This window comes from Armigeres subalbatus, chromosome 1 (genome assembly GCF_024139115.2).
Source record: "Armigeres subalbatus isolate Guangzhou_Male chromosome 1, GZ_Asu_2, whole genome shotgun sequence".
NCBI classification, from domain to species: domain Eukaryota; kingdom Metazoa; phylum Arthropoda; class Insecta; order Diptera; family Culicidae; genus Armigeres; species Armigeres subalbatus.
This window is the reverse complement of record NC_085139.1, coordinates 306,931,049-306,946,885: the sequence shown is the minus strand read 5'-3', so window position 1 is coordinate 306,946,885 and position 15,837 is coordinate 306,931,049. Positions and strand designations below refer to the sequence as shown.

The 15,837-nt window shown below is 41.4% G+C and overlaps 2 protein-coding genes across 2 annotated transcripts in view; both read right to left on the bottom strand.

Moving 5' to 3' along the window:
* LOC134207885 (uncharacterized) overlaps nucleotides 1-2,187 on the bottom strand; it is a 47,487-nt gene extending 45,300 nt beyond the window's left edge. Inside the window, exon 1 of the mRNA XM_062683887.1 lies at nucleotides 1,904-2,187. The gene's annotated coding sequence lies outside the window, so the exon portion shown is untranslated. The remainder of the gene's footprint in view (nucleotides 1-1,903) is intronic.
* Nucleotides 1-15,837, bottom strand: part of LOC134207880 (partitioning defective 3 homolog) — a 449,770-nt gene that overhangs the window by 53,223 nt on the left and 380,710 nt on the right. The window lies entirely within an intron of this gene.

Genomic DNA, 15,837 nt, shown 5'->3' with positions numbered 1-15,837 from the left:
GTTCATTATATGCAAAAATTAAAATCTTTTAACACCAGAGTCGCCCAGCAGCTTCAGCCAACCGTAGGAACGAGCTCACTTCGATTGAGGGTACGCGATATTTTTTTGCTTTACTTTTTTCCCTTAATATTGATAGGCGAACACACGAGTGATTAGTGTTTTATATCGGGTTTTCTGCTATCGAGCCATAAAAAAAACCTTTAGAATGGATGTCAAAAGATTACAAGAAATAAATAAAATTACAAGTATCCAATCCATATTAAAAGCCGACAATCAAATTATATACCAAAAAAGGTACCGTCAACTGGGGGGAAGATGATCATTGAGGTGAAGATGATCATTTGATGTGTCAGTCAAAAGTGCCAAATTTTTTTATGAAACGGTAGTCAACAATATTCTCCGTTCAAGCAATGTTACCGCTAGGTAGAAATCCGAGTTTTTCGATTATAATCATGAAAATGTATTTTGTGGAAGAAAGAGAGAGATAGTCATAAATGACGCTATTTTCATTTCAAATATTGACTTCGTAGACTGCTTTACGTAGTAAATTTAACATTCATACAAATAACCTAGTGTATTTTGACTACTAGGTCATAATGATTTTAGTAGAGCTGTCTTGATCAACTTCACCCCAAACCAGATTACTCAAAAAATGTGTGATAATTTAATTTATTTTAATAAATGCGAATGCATTTCAGAAAACTAAAGTTGTTGATTATTGCAATGTATAGCAGTACATGTTTTGAAAATATTTGTTTGGATTTAAAATGTAAACACACATTGTTATTGCATGTTTTGTCTTAAAAATGATCATCTTCCCCCCAGTTGACGGTACCTTGCTAAAAATTTGAGGAAGTGAATTATTCAGAAATTGAAAATACAGTTTATGATGATAGATCATGTATCACTTTTTTACGATTTTTTTTTCTCACGCCTGTGATTGTAGAATTTTAGCAATGCTTATTTGAATACTGTAAAAAACGGGGATCTTTAGTGAGCCCTGTGAATAAAGACATAGCATGTATCACTATTTTTAATTCTAAAGGTTCTTAAAGAAATACCAGTACCGCACATCCTTACACATTAGCCTGACACGAAGGGATCTTTCCACCCGAGCGTAGAGAGTAAGTGCGGCGTCAGCGGAATGCACAGGCAAAGGGTGGGCGTGTATAGAAGAGTGTGCAGCGATACACGAAGAGAACTGCGCGCAAAAAAAATATCAACGACTAAACCACGCTGAGATGAGGTTTAAGAGAAAAAAAATGCCGCGACTCCGTACACGGCGACGGAGAATCGAAAAGCGATATCACTACCTCTTCCGTCAACCAGCCCCCCACCGTCGCTTTGTCAACGCCTCCTCGCCTCCCACAGCTCCAGCTTTGTGTCCACCACCATACAAAAAGCTGAACTCTCGTCGTACGACCATTCGTTGACCAGTGTTTCTTCGCTTCTCAACTTCTTCGCTCCACAGTACCCAACCACATCACACCACCCAGCCTGTGCGCTGTCCTGCGCTCCAATCACGGGAGCGGGTGTCTATTTTAGGAAATTATTCCTTACTTAGCTAAAACCAGCTTTAGTCCTCAGCCAATGACTCGAAATCGAAGCATCCCATAGCTTTTCGTTGCCAGGGCAACACTCAGTCCGGTTCAGCAAATGGCAACTTGATCCCCTCGATGCAAACGGCTTCTCATATCGCACAGCTGTGACCTCATCCTTCTGCAGAATCACTTCCGTACACATTACCAACTGCCATCCACCGTCGCCACCCAGTTCGAGGTGTTCTTCACCCGAGCTAGTCGGACGATTTTCTTCCAAACGTTTGATACACACTAATTAAACCCGCTAACCCAATGGGTGACGTTCTCCAGTACAAATCGTATGACCAAGATTTCACACTCACTTCACAACCCCCTTATGCTGCGCCACCCCCGACGTTTTCAGACCCGGCTCCACGCTTTTCCACCAAACACGCACACAATCTGACACTTGTTTCGGTTGTTCCTGCGATTGTCCAATAGAGGAGGCCCTTTGTGCGGTCGCTGTGTTCCGCCGATCGATCTCACCGCCACTGCTGACTAATTAGATATCGTTGTCGACTTCGACGTCGTCGTCGTCGTCGCCGTTCGGAGGAGTGAACAAAAAAGCGCACTTTCCTTCTCCACCGTGTACTTCTCAATGGCATCCTGCTGCTGAAAATCTTGGAACGAACGACAACGTTGACAATCTACGGAAGGCAGGCGACGGAGCCAGCAGCCTCCCGATAGGTGGCACTCTCGCGCTCTCCAACTTTTTTTTTTCTCGCGGTACGTTCGCTTGGTTCGCTCTTCGTGAATTCGCAACTCGCTCGCATTCAAGCCGCGGCTCACCACATGTTTGTTTTGTTGATCGGATCGCGAAACTTTAGCGATTCGCGTTGTTACCCTCCATGCAGAGAGCAGATCGCGATCGCCGCGACGAGGCTCTGCCAAAGGTGCTTGGTTTAGGGCACAGCAATATGCTCGCTCACTTCTCTCGCTGGTTGCCAATTTCTCACCATATGGTATTGGTACGTAAGTTGCTTTTTCGCTCAGCTTTGCTCCATCAAAACCTGTGGCGAATAATCTGGGATTGCAACTGCAAATTGGGGCTGACTTTGATAGAGTCGTTTCCCATGTTGCAAACATGCGCTGATGACTCACCAGACAGCCCAATAATTGTGCGGTCACACAGAAATTGCCATTCAAGAGCTCGGATAGCTAAAACAGTGTAATCATAGATCAAACTGGCACGTGGCTACGAATTTCGATCAGATTCGAATAGGATTTGAATGCGTTTGTGTAGAATTCGTGTAGTATTATAAATAATTTAGCTACTACAATGTATTTCTATTAAAATCCAAAAAGACCAAAAAACTTCAAATTTGTGGATTGGATTAAAATTGAATTAGATTAGATTTGGTGGTGATTGAATTTGGGACAAATATCGAATCAATTTTGGCGGGATTGGAATAGATTAGATTTGGCTTTAATTTCAATTAGATTTTAAATGTTCTTGGATAGGAATTGAATCTGGATATGGAATGAATTTCAATCGGATTTGGATGAATTGGGAATGGATTTAAATGGAAAAAATTGGATTTGGTTGAAATCTGATGAGAACTGATTTGAGTTCCCGGTTCAATTGAAGTTGTTTAGGACTAAATTTGGATAGAATTTTGTTTTCAGTTTTTAAATGAAAAGAATCTTATTTGGATTTGGATTGATCGGGAAAGGCAAAATGTTGTCAGAATTGAAATGGCCTTTGCAGAAAAGACTTTAGGGTCATTGTGCGAACGCTATTTGGTGCAGAATGAGGATGACCTACTACTACTACTACTACTACTACTACTACTACTACATCATCATCACTACTATCATCATCATCATCACTACTACTATCACCATCATCATCATCATCATCACCACTACTACCATCATCATCATCACCACCACCACCACCACCACCATCACCACCACCACCACCACCACCAATCACCTACCATCACCACCATCATCATCACCACCACCACCACCACCACCACAACACCACATCATCACCACCACCACCACCTACACCACCACCACCACCACCAACCACCACCACCACCACCACCACCACCACCACCACCACCACCACCACCACCACCACCACCACCACCACCACCACCACCACCACCACCACCACCACCACCTCACCACCACCACCACCACCACCACCACCACCACCACCACCACCACCACCACCACCACCACCACCAACCACCACCACCACCACCACCACCACCACCACCACCACCACCACCACCACCACCACCACCACCACCACCACCACCACCACCACCACCACCACCACCACCACCACCACCACCACCACCACCACCACCACCACCACCTCACCACCACCACCACCACCACCACCACCACCACCACCACCACCACCACCACCACCACCACCACCACCACCACCACCACCACTCAGCACCACCACCACCACCACCACCACCACCACCACCACCACTATCACCACCACCTACCACCACCACCACCTACCACCACCACCACCACCACTACTACTACACTATTCACTACTACTACTATTACCACCACCACCTACCATCATCACCACTACTACTACTACTACTACTACTACTACTACTACTACTACTACTACTACTACTACTACTACTACTACTACTACTACTACTACTACAAAATCCAATCCAAATCCAATCCAGATCAAAACCTAATCCAAATCCAATCCAGATCAAAACCTAATCCAAATCCAATCCAGATCAAAACCTAATCCAAATCCAATCCAGATCAAAACCTAATCCAAATCCAATCCAGATCAAAACCTAATCCAAATCCAATCCAGATCAAAACCTAATCCACATCCAATCCAGATCAACACCTAATCCAAATCCAATCCAGATCAAAACCCAATCCAATTCCAATCCAGATCAAAACCTAATCCAAACCAATCCAGATCAAACCCAATCCAAACCAATCCAGATCAAACCCAATCAAAACCTAATCCAAATCAAAACCTAATCCAAATCAAAACCTAATCCAAATCAAAACCTAATCCAAATCAAAACCTAATCCAAATCAAAACCTAATCCAAATCAAAACCTAATCCAAATCAAAACCTAATCCAAATCAAAACCTAATCCAAATCAAAACCTAATCCAAATCCAATCCAGATCAAAACCTAATCCAAATCCAAACCTAATCCAGATCAAAACCTAATCCAAATCCAATCCAGATCAAACCCAATCCAAACCAATCCAGATCAAACCTAATCCAAACCAATCCAGATCAAAACCTAATCCAAACCAATCCAGATCAAAACCTAATCCAAACCAATCCAGATCAAAACCCAATCCAAATCCAATCCAGATCAAAACCTAATCCAAACCAATCCAGATCAAACCCAATCCAAACCAATCCAGATCAAACCCATCCAAACCAATCCAGATCAAAACCTAATCCAAACCAATCTAGATCAAAACCCAATCCAAACCAATCCAGATCAAAACCCAATCCAAACCAATCCAGATCAAACCCAATCCAAACCAATCCAGATCAAACCCAATCCAAACCAATCCAGATCAAACCCAATCCAAACCAATCCAGATCAAAACCCAATCCAAATCCAATCCAGATCAAACCTAATCCAAACCAATCCAGATCAAAACCCAATCCAAATCCAATCCAGATCAAAACCCAATCCAAACCAATCCAGATCAAAACCTAATCCAAATCCAATCCAGATCAAAACCCAACCCAAACCAATCCAGATCAAAACCCAACCCAAACCTAATCCAGATCAAAACCTAATCCAGATCAAAACCTAATCCAGATCAAAACCTAATCCAGATCAAAACCTAATCCAGATCAAAACCTAATCCAGATCAAAACCTAATCCAAATCCAATCCAGATCAAAACCTAATCCAAATCCAATCCAGATCAAAACCTAATCCAAATCCAATCCAAATCCAATCCAGATCAAAACCTAATCCAAATCCAATCCAAATCCAATCCAGATCAAAACCTAATCCAATCCAGATCAAAACCTAATCCAAATCCAATCCAAATCCAATCCAGATCAAAACCTAATCCAATCCAGATCAAAACCTAATCCAAATCCAATCCAAATCCAATCCAGATCAAAACCTAATCCAAATCCAATCCAAATCAAAACCTAATCCAAATCCAATCCAGATCAAACCCAATCCAAACCAATCCAGATCAAAACCTAATCCAAACCAATCCAAATCCAAACCAAATCCAAACCAAATCCAATCCAAATCCAATCCAAATCCAATCCAAATCCAATCCAAATCCAATCCAAATCCAATCCAAATCCAATCCAGATCAAAACCTAATCCAAATCCAATCCAGATCAAAACCTAATCCAAATCCAATCCAGATCAAAACCTAATCCAAATCCAATCCAAATCCAATCCAGATCAAAACCTAATCCAAATCCAATCCTGATCAAAACCTAATCCAAATCCAATCCAGATCAAACCCAATCCAAACCAATCCAGATCAAAACCTAATCCAAACCAATCCAAACCAATCCAGATCAAAACCTAATCCAAACCAATCCAAACCAATCCAGATCAAACCTAATCCAATCCAATCCAAAACCAATCCAGATCAAAACCTAATCCAAATCCAATCCAGATCAAAACCTAATCCAAATCCAATCCAAATCCAATCCAGATCAAAACCTAATCCAAATCCAATCCAAATCCAATCCAGATCAAAACCTAATCCAAATCCAATCCAAATCCAAACCCAATCAAAACCTAATCCAAATCCAATCCAGATCAAAACCTAATCCAAATCCAATCCAAATCCAATCCAGATCAAAACCTAATCCAAATCCAATCCAGATCAAAACCTAATCCAAATCCAATCCAGATCAAAACCTAATCCAAATCCAATCCAGATCAAAACCTAATCCAAATCCAATCCAGATCAAAACCTAATCCAAATCCAATCCAAATCCAATCCAAATCCAATCCAAATCAAAACCTAATCCAAATCAAAACCTAATCCAGATCAAAACCTAATCCAGATCAAAACCTAATCCAGATCAAAACCTAATCCAAATCCAATCCAGATCAAAACCTAATCCAAATCCAATCCAGATCAAAACCTAATCCAGATCAAAACCTAATCCAGATCAAAACCTAATCCAGATCAAAACCTAATCCAGATCAAAACCTAATCCAGATCAAAACCTAATCCAGATCAAAACCTAATCCAGATCAAAACCTAATCCAGACCAATCCAGATCAAACCCAACCCAAATCCAATCCAGATCAAAACCTAACCCAAATCCAATCCAGATCAAACCTAATCCAAATCCAATCCAGATCAAAACTCCAGATCAAAACTCCAGATCAAAACTCCAGATCAAAACTCCAGATCAAAACTCCAGATCAAAACTCCAGATCAAAACTCCAGATCAAAACTCCAGATCAAAACTCCAGATCAAAACTCCAGATCAAAACCTAATCCAAATCCAATCCAGATCAAAACCTAATCCAAATCCAATCCAATCCAAATCCAATCCAGATCAAATCCAAATCCAATCCCAAAACCTAATCCAAATCCAATCCAAATCCAATCCAGATCAAAACCTAATCCAGATCAAAACCTAATCCAAATCCAATCCAGATCAAAACCTAATCCAAATCCAATCCAGATCAAAACCTAATCCAAATCCAATCCAGATCAAAACCTAATCCAAATCCAATCCAGATCAAAACCTAATCCAAATCCAATCCAGATCAAAACCTAATCCAAATCCAATCCAGATCAAAACCTAATCCAAATCCAATCCAGATCAAAACCTAATCCAAATCCAATCCAGATCAAAACCTAATCCAAATCCAATCCAGATCAAAACCTAATCCAAATCCAATCCAGATCAAAACCTAATCCAAATCCAATCCAGATCAAAACCTAATCCAAATCCAATCCAGATCAAAACCTAATCCAAATCCAATCCTGATCAAAACCTTATCCAAACGCGTCATGTGATTTAGCAAACCACAAATCATTTTCCGACGGTCTTCGAGACGCGTCTTGTGGTTTAGCAAACCACAAACCATTTTCCGACGGTCTTTGAGACGCGTGTTGTGGTTTAGCAAACCACAAACCATTTTCCGACGGTCTTCGAGACGCGTATTGTGATTTAGCAAACCACAAACTATTTTCCGACGGTCTTCGAGACGCGTCTTGTTGTTTAGCAAACCACAAACCATTTTCCGACGGTCTTCGAGACGCGTCATGTGATTTAGCAAACCACAAACCATTTTCCGACGGTCTTCGAGACGCGTCTTGTGATTTAGCAAACCACAAACCATTTTCCGACGGTCTTCGAGACGCGTCTTGTGATTTAGCAAACCACAAACCATTTTCCGACGGTCTTCGAGACGCGTCTTGTGATTTAGCAAACCACAAACCATTTTCCGACGGTCTTCGAGACGCGTCTTGTGATTTAGCAAACCACAAACTATTTTCCGACGGTCTTCGAGACGCGTCTTGTGGTTTAGCAAACCACAAACCATTTTCCGACGGTCTTCGAGACGCGTCTTGTGATTTAGCAAACCACAAACTATTTTCCGACGGTCTTCGAGACGCGTCTTGTGGTTTAGCAAACCACAAACCATTTTCCGACGGTCTTCGAGACGCGTCATGTGATTTAGCAAACCACAAACCATTTTCCGACGGTCTTCGAGACGCGTCTTGTGATTTAGCAAACCACAAACCATTTTCCGACGGTCTTCGAGACGCGTCTTGTGATTTAGCAAACCACAAACCATTTTCCGACGGTCTTCGAGACGCGTCTTGTGATTTAGCAAATCACAAACCATTTTCCGACGGTCTTCGAGACGCGTTTTGTGATTTAGCAAACCACAAACTATTTTCCGACGGTCTTCGAGACGCGTCTTGTGATTCAGTAAACCACAAATTATTTTCCGACGGTCTTCGAGACGCGTCTTGTGATTTAGTAAACCACAAACCATTTTCCGACGGTCTTCGAGACGCGTCTTGTGATTTAGCAAACCACAAACTATTTTCCGACGGTCTTCGAGACGCGTCTTGTGATTTAGCAAACCACAAACCATTTTCCGACGGTCTTCGAGACGCGTCTTGTGATTTTGGCGACCGTGACAGGACACGAACCTGCAATAGCCGGAATGAAGTTTTGACGGTGACTCCTCGTGGATGCGTGTGCACGCCGCGGAGGTCTGACTGAAAGAGGCAAAATCATGGCTTGCTGCTCGCCGATTGACACACGATGAAGGCATTTTAATCAAACCCCACACTTACTGTTGAGATCGAAATACGTATCTGTCAAGGTACAATTAAGTGGTGGAATTAAATGGGATCAGCCTGAATTGTTTATTGGGGAACCACTAGATCCCTTGTTGTACAACGTATGCTCGGTCAAACGAAACAATATTTGTTCAAACAAAATCCATTTTGCATCAGGAATTCAAGGAATTGCTCTTAGAACTTCTTAGGCAGCTCTTACTAGAATATGTCGGTCTGTAAATATTTCAGAATTTCATTTAAAAATTGTTTGGAAACTCAACAATCTTTTTTAGAAATTCTCTATCGTCTACTTCGTCTACTTCTAGAATTTTTACAGAAACTCTCGGGAAATCCACACGAAATTTATTCAAGAACTAGCGAAAGAAACCCAGCTTTGCCCGGGTGTTGCAAATGTCACAATGTACTATTTGCAGCACCGCACTGTAGATCAATTTCCGTGCGTTTGTTTTGTTTTCCTCAACAGCTGACCAAAATTGTATTCTAATGTTTTTTTACATTACCCCGTCAAATTTTCCAACTTTTTGTATATACAAACCTTGCGGATCCCAAGACGAATCGATCAGGAAAAAAATCTTGCAAATCGGTCAACCCGTTCACGAGTTAAATCGTCAGGAAGGAAATCTCAACTCATTTTTATTATATAGATTTATACAAAAAATTCTTCTGAGTTTCAAACGAGGAAGTTCTTAAAGATATACTTCATGCATGGATCATTAAAATCTCTTATGAATATCTCTTATGAAGATCCTTTTAGAGAAATTTTCAGGGGAACATATAGAGCTATTTTTGGAAGAGTACTTGAAGGAACTTTGTGGACATTCTTGTAGGTATTTTTGAGTGATTTCTTGGATAATTTCTAAAGACGTCTCTGAAGAAAAAGCGGGAGAATTTCCTTGAAAATTTCCTTATGATATGTCGGGAGAATTTTAAAGGAAATTTCCGGAAAAAGCCTGTAGAGTTTTCTAGGCGGATTTTTGAAGGAATTACCGGAAGAGTTCCTGGAGGAGCTTCCGAGGGAATTCTCGGAGGAACTTCCGGACAAATTACTGGGGAGGAATTTCCGGAGAAAATACTGGAGGAATCCTGGAGGAACTTTTGGAGGAATTTGCAGAAGGATTCCTGGAGGAAATTCTAGAGGCGTTTCCGAAGGAATTCGTGGAGGAAATTCCGGACAAATTTCTTGAGGAATTTCGGAAGGAATTCCTGGAGAAACTTCCGGAGGAATTCTTGGACGAACTTGCGGAGGAATTCCTGGACGAACTTCCGGAGGAATTCCTGGATGAACTTCCGGAAGAGTTTCTGGAAGAACTTGCGAAGAAACTCGCAGTGGAATTCCTGGACGAACTTCCGGAGGAATTCCTGGATGAATTGCCGGAAGTTCCTGGAAGAACTTGCGGAGAAACTCGCAGTGGAATTCCTGGAGGAACTTCCGGAGAAATTCCTAGAGTAACTTACAAAGGAATTGCTGACGGAACTTCCTGGAGAGACTCGCGGAGGAATTCCTGGAGGAACTTTCGGAGGAATATCTGGAGGAACTTCCGAAGGAATTCCTGGAGGAACTTCAGGAGAAATTCCTGGAGAAACTTCCGGAGGAATTCCTGGAGCAGCTTTTAGTGCACTTCCTGGGGGAATTTACGGAGCAGTTTGTAGAAGAATTTCGGAGAATTTCTAATGCATGAAAAAACTGGCTAAAAATTATCTATCACGCCGCCGCCGATAAATTTTTAATCGGCGCACAGGTCTAATCGAAAATACATTTTTTTTCTGATGAAATAACCGTTAAATTAAGATATTTGCTTAGGGGGCGCATATTGACCATATCTCCCCTAATTGTTTGAAGTGTGAAATGAAAAGTGGAAAATGAAAATTGATAAGTGAACAGTGAGAAGTAAGATAAGAGAAATCAGAAGAAGTGATTAGTGAAAAGTGAGAAATGAGTGGCAAGAAATAAGAGGCGAGAAGTGGACAGTAAGTAAACCCTGATTAACGCACCTAGCGGTGTTTCTTTCACATTCGACACACTCATTGTGTTTTGACCATAACTTTAGATCTCGTAGTATGATCTCCGGCCCTCCTTTGTACAGCGGTAAGATGCACGGCCATAAAGCAAGACTAAACTGAGGGTGGCTGGGTTCGATTCCCGGTGCCGGTCCAGGCAATTTTCGGTTTGGGAATTGTCTCCAATTCCCTGACATAAAAATATCACCGTGTTATCCTCGTAATATACGAATGCAACAGTTGTAACTTGGCTTAGAAACCTCACTTGCAACAACTTGATATATGTAAGGACATAAACGGGAACCTTCTTACGAACGAGCGTGAGCGTCAACGAACGTCAACTTCCAGGAGAGCTATTTAAATACGGTGGCACTGGCACTGGCTAGAACGCTGCACTGGGTCATTACCATGATTTGGGAAAATGACACTGATTTGGTTGCTGCAACTTAAATGTGACCAAATTTGGTTACATATGAGTTACTGTAACATCTCTAAAACATGTTTGCTACTTGAGAAACCTTCTTTCAAGAGGCCCGAAATCCTCCTTTCAAGAGGCCCGAAAGCTACCATTAAGAGGCCCAAAAGCCTCCTTAGATTCGGAAGCCTCATTTCAAGAGGCCCGGATGTTTACTTACAAGAGGCCTGGAAGCCTTCTTTCAAGAGCCCCGAAGCTTAATTTCTAGAGACCCGGAAACCTTCTTGCAAAAGACCTAGAATCCTTGTTTCAATATGCCCGGAAACCTCGTTTCAAGAAGCCTGAAATCCTCTTTTCAAGAGGCCCGGAAACCTCCTTTCAAGAGGCCCGAAAGCCCCCTTAAGATGCCCAAAGGCCATCTCAGAACCGGAAGCCTCCTTTCAAGAGGCCCGGAAGTTTACTTTCAAGAAGTCCGGAAAACTTCTTTCAAAAGACCCAGAATCCTCGTTTCAATAGGCCCGGAATCCTCGTTTCAAGAGCCCCGGAATCCTCCTTCTTTCTAAAGACCCGAAAGCTTCCTTTCTAAAGACCCGAAAGCCTCCTTTCTAGAGATTCGGAAGCCTCCTTTCAAGAGGCCAGGAATACTCCTTCAAGAGGCCCGGAAGCCTTCTTTCCAGAGACCCGAAAGCCTCCTTCAAGAGACCCAAAAGTCATCTTTTGAGAGATCTGGACTGCCGTAATCTGGAAAACTGACGTAACAGCCATTTTACAACATCCATGTTTTCCATTTTTCTGTTAAAGAGCGCGATGAGTAGTACTCGTTAACACCATTTTTGAAAAATGGCGTATACGTCACTTTGTCAGATTACGGCAGTGGAAGCCTCCTTTATAATAGAACAGCAGCCTCCAATAGATAAAAAAAACCCAGATTAAGCCACCTAGCGGTGATGGTGCCTTTCTCGTTTCTTTCGAGTGAGTAATTTCTACGCACTTTCAGTGAAAAAAAGTATTTTGGCCATAACTTCTGAGCCCATAGTCCGATCCGGCCAATTTTCAACAGGAAACAATGGTTGCATCGAATGCAACTTGTTGCGAGCAAATCGGCTGAAGGTAAGTGACTAAAAATGAGAGTTTTTTTTTATAAAAAATCCCATAGTCCTATTCCGCCAATTTTCAATACGAAAATCCGTTAAAGATAAGTGCCTGAAAAATGAGTGAGAATTTTGTATGTGTTTCTCGTTGCGTTGCGTTGCGTTGTAACGGAGTATTTCGTAGATTGCATACTGATAGTTGTCATGTATATTCTTTACCTTTCTTACCCCAATTGCTTATGGATTTCCATTTGGGATTCAATGGAAATCCAATCGGGGGTCCAAAATGATAAAACATGAAAGCTATCATTGCCGGCCACGCCCATCTTCTCCGTTACTAGGAAAGGGAAGGAAATGATGATATGACATCTACTTAACGAGAAGCCAGCGACTCACCGACGCCCTCATAGATGTCAAGGAATTGGATGGTGGGTAGGGTATGTGGTTTAGGAGTATCATTATAAGCAAATGATAGAAAATTTGTGGAAATACGTTGGAAGTGACTTTGCTAAGAAATTTATGTCACTCCATTATCCTTGCCGATGATTTTCCTCGGATGGGGCGAAGGTATTAGCCTTGCCCTGGCTAATAGCCTAGGTTTAAGCGCCTTTGCTCGCTCTCTGAAACGAAAAAAGAGCAAAAAGAAATTAAATTCCCCTTCCCCCCTGATATGATAATGATTTTGATCAACAAATGAATTCTAAGTGGATGAATAAATGATCAAACGGCTGCAGACAAGCCTCTATTGTCGTAGCAGAAGCAAACCCGCCTGATTACGACAGGCAGAAGCACAAAAAATAGTAAGTTTTATCAATTTCGCATGAAGAAAATTATATATGAAGAAGGTAGAATCTAATAAATGCTACAAATTCTAGAACATCATAGCACCATCATAGTTCATTATCAGACATGTTTCCTGTATGGTTTACATTTTTTTCAAACCCTTAAAGGCGCAAGGCGATTTTTTGGAAATCGTCGGAAATATTCTCAACGTAAATAACCATTATATTAATTCACATTAAACGTACTTTCGGTTTGTTGTTTTAAAACAACATTGCGCATTTAAGGGTTAGCAAGTTCACTGAAGGCAATATGCTTGTAAATATTTTCTGTAGCTTCATACACCTTGTAATATATGGTGGTTCAATCAGGCACCGTATTATCACCTTTTTCATAATAGGGATGGTTAAAATTTTATCTGACCTTGATTTTTGGAACGACGATTGTGCTATTTTTCTCAAATGATGTTGGTAGTAACGTCAGTTGAATGAAATATATTGAAATGAGATAATTGCCTATTCCAACCTTCCAACTCAAATACAACTATGTCTATAGAAACGTAAAATTTTCAATTTCTTTAATACATAACTTCCTTCTTACGTGAAGTAAGATATAACAAAATGTAATCGGAATTTTGATGTTACTAAGTATATTATTTCCATTACAAATGTTTGGAAATGTTTCCATAAAACTAGATAAAACTAGTTTATAGTGAGGTACAGTTAGTTGGAAAAACATCTATGCAACTTTTTTGATATGACAATAATTCTAACAGTGCCTGAATCTATAGAAAAATATGGTGTGCAAGCCTCTCGAAACATTGTGAAGGAAAAAAAAAATATAGAACTCGATTCTACATGAAAGTAAACAGAATATTAGACTTTATGTAACCATGAAATAGTTGAACACTTGGAAAAAAAAAATGGAATTATTTAATAAACAAAATGTATTTCGAAAGCATATTCATAGTTACTGAGTTGAGGAACAATCACTGATTTTTTTTGTTCAATTTTCGGTCAATTAAGAAGTGATGCGGAGAAACCATTGAACTAAAACAAGGGTAGTGAGATAACCGGAAAGCAACTTTGAATAGATGGTGTAAGTTTCAGATCTGGATAGCCTCCATCCATTGGCTGATTGGGTGCGAAAAAAACTAAGCGAACGTATTTCGCAACCAAATATTGAGGGATGTTACCACAATTAACATTGTTAACTGTTTCTGTGTTATCATAACCTAATCTAATTTTAGAATCATGTTCTTGTGTGGTAAAATGAATAAAGTGTGAATACTGCAACAAAAGAATAAATGATACTCACCTTGATATACGCGGATTTACGCAGAAAGCAATAACCGCTCCCTTCCGAGGAGATCTTACCTTGTATGGAGGCTTACTCATCGTCTAATATTATCCAGAGCACCATAGCGACCAGCTCTTTTCCGTAAATGTTGCTTTCCGTGACCGTAACTGCTGTGCTGGCCAAATTTGAACGCCAATCGGCCGGTTCCATATACAAATATAACGTAGAGCTCGTCTTCGATGGTGTGTTGGAAGTTCTGCTAATACCAGCGGGTCGTGTGTTCCAGCTCCAAACGCCGTTTCATCTTCGGAAAGCGATGTTATGACACCTAAGTTTTGTGCTCAGTAATTCTTGAAAAGCACTGATGTACTGCCCCAAAACATTAGCAACAAAATTGGAATCACAAGCGAAAAAATCACATAAAACTGGGGCTTCCGTTGAAAAGGCACAAGCCAAAATACAGCAAAAAAAATCCTGTCACAAAATAGAAACACTTCTATCCGTGAGCATGGCCTACTCCGTTTTTTCTGAGAATTTTGTATGTGTTTCTCATGTAAAAAATGAATTTTGGCCATAACTTCGAAACCCATAGTCGAATCTGTCCAGTTTTCAATACGAAACAATTGGACAAGATTCTATGTTGAATGCAACTAGTTGCGAGTAAATCAGCTAAAATTAAGTGCCTAAAAAGTGAGTGAGAATTTATCTTATAATCAAATATATTTTGGCCATAATTTCGAAGCCCATAGCCCATAGTTCCGATTCCGCGTCGAATGCAACTTGTTGCGAGCAAATCGGTTAAGGATAAATGCCTGAAAATTGAGTAAGATAATTTTACGCACACACATTTACACACACACATACACATACACGCACACACAGACATCACCTCCGTCCGGAAAGGTCCGTCCACCCAGGAAAGACGGTGGTAAGGGGTTACGGCAGGCTGAGAGCTCTCAGCCGCCCCAGACCAGGGAAATAGAGGGGGATGACGCCTCATGGACCCTGGTCAAGAATAAGAGGAAACCGAAGACGTCAAGGGCCGAAAAGAAGGCCCAGGCGAATGAGGGTAGCAGAAAGTCTAGGGTAGGCGCCAATCGCTCCAGGGGCGATGCCCTAGTCATCAAAACGGACGAGGCTAAGTACTCGGACGTCTTGAAGGCGATGAGGAGTGACGTCAAGCTCGGTGAACTCGGCGCCGACGTACGTCGAATAAGACGTACCCGGACGGGCGAGATGATCCTCGAGCTAAAGCGGGGCGTCTCGCAAAAGGGCGCCGCCTACAAGAAGTTGGCGGAGGAAGTCCTAGGCGAGACAGTCAAGGTGAGGGCACTCACGACGGAGGTGAATCTAAGGGTTAAAGACCTGGAC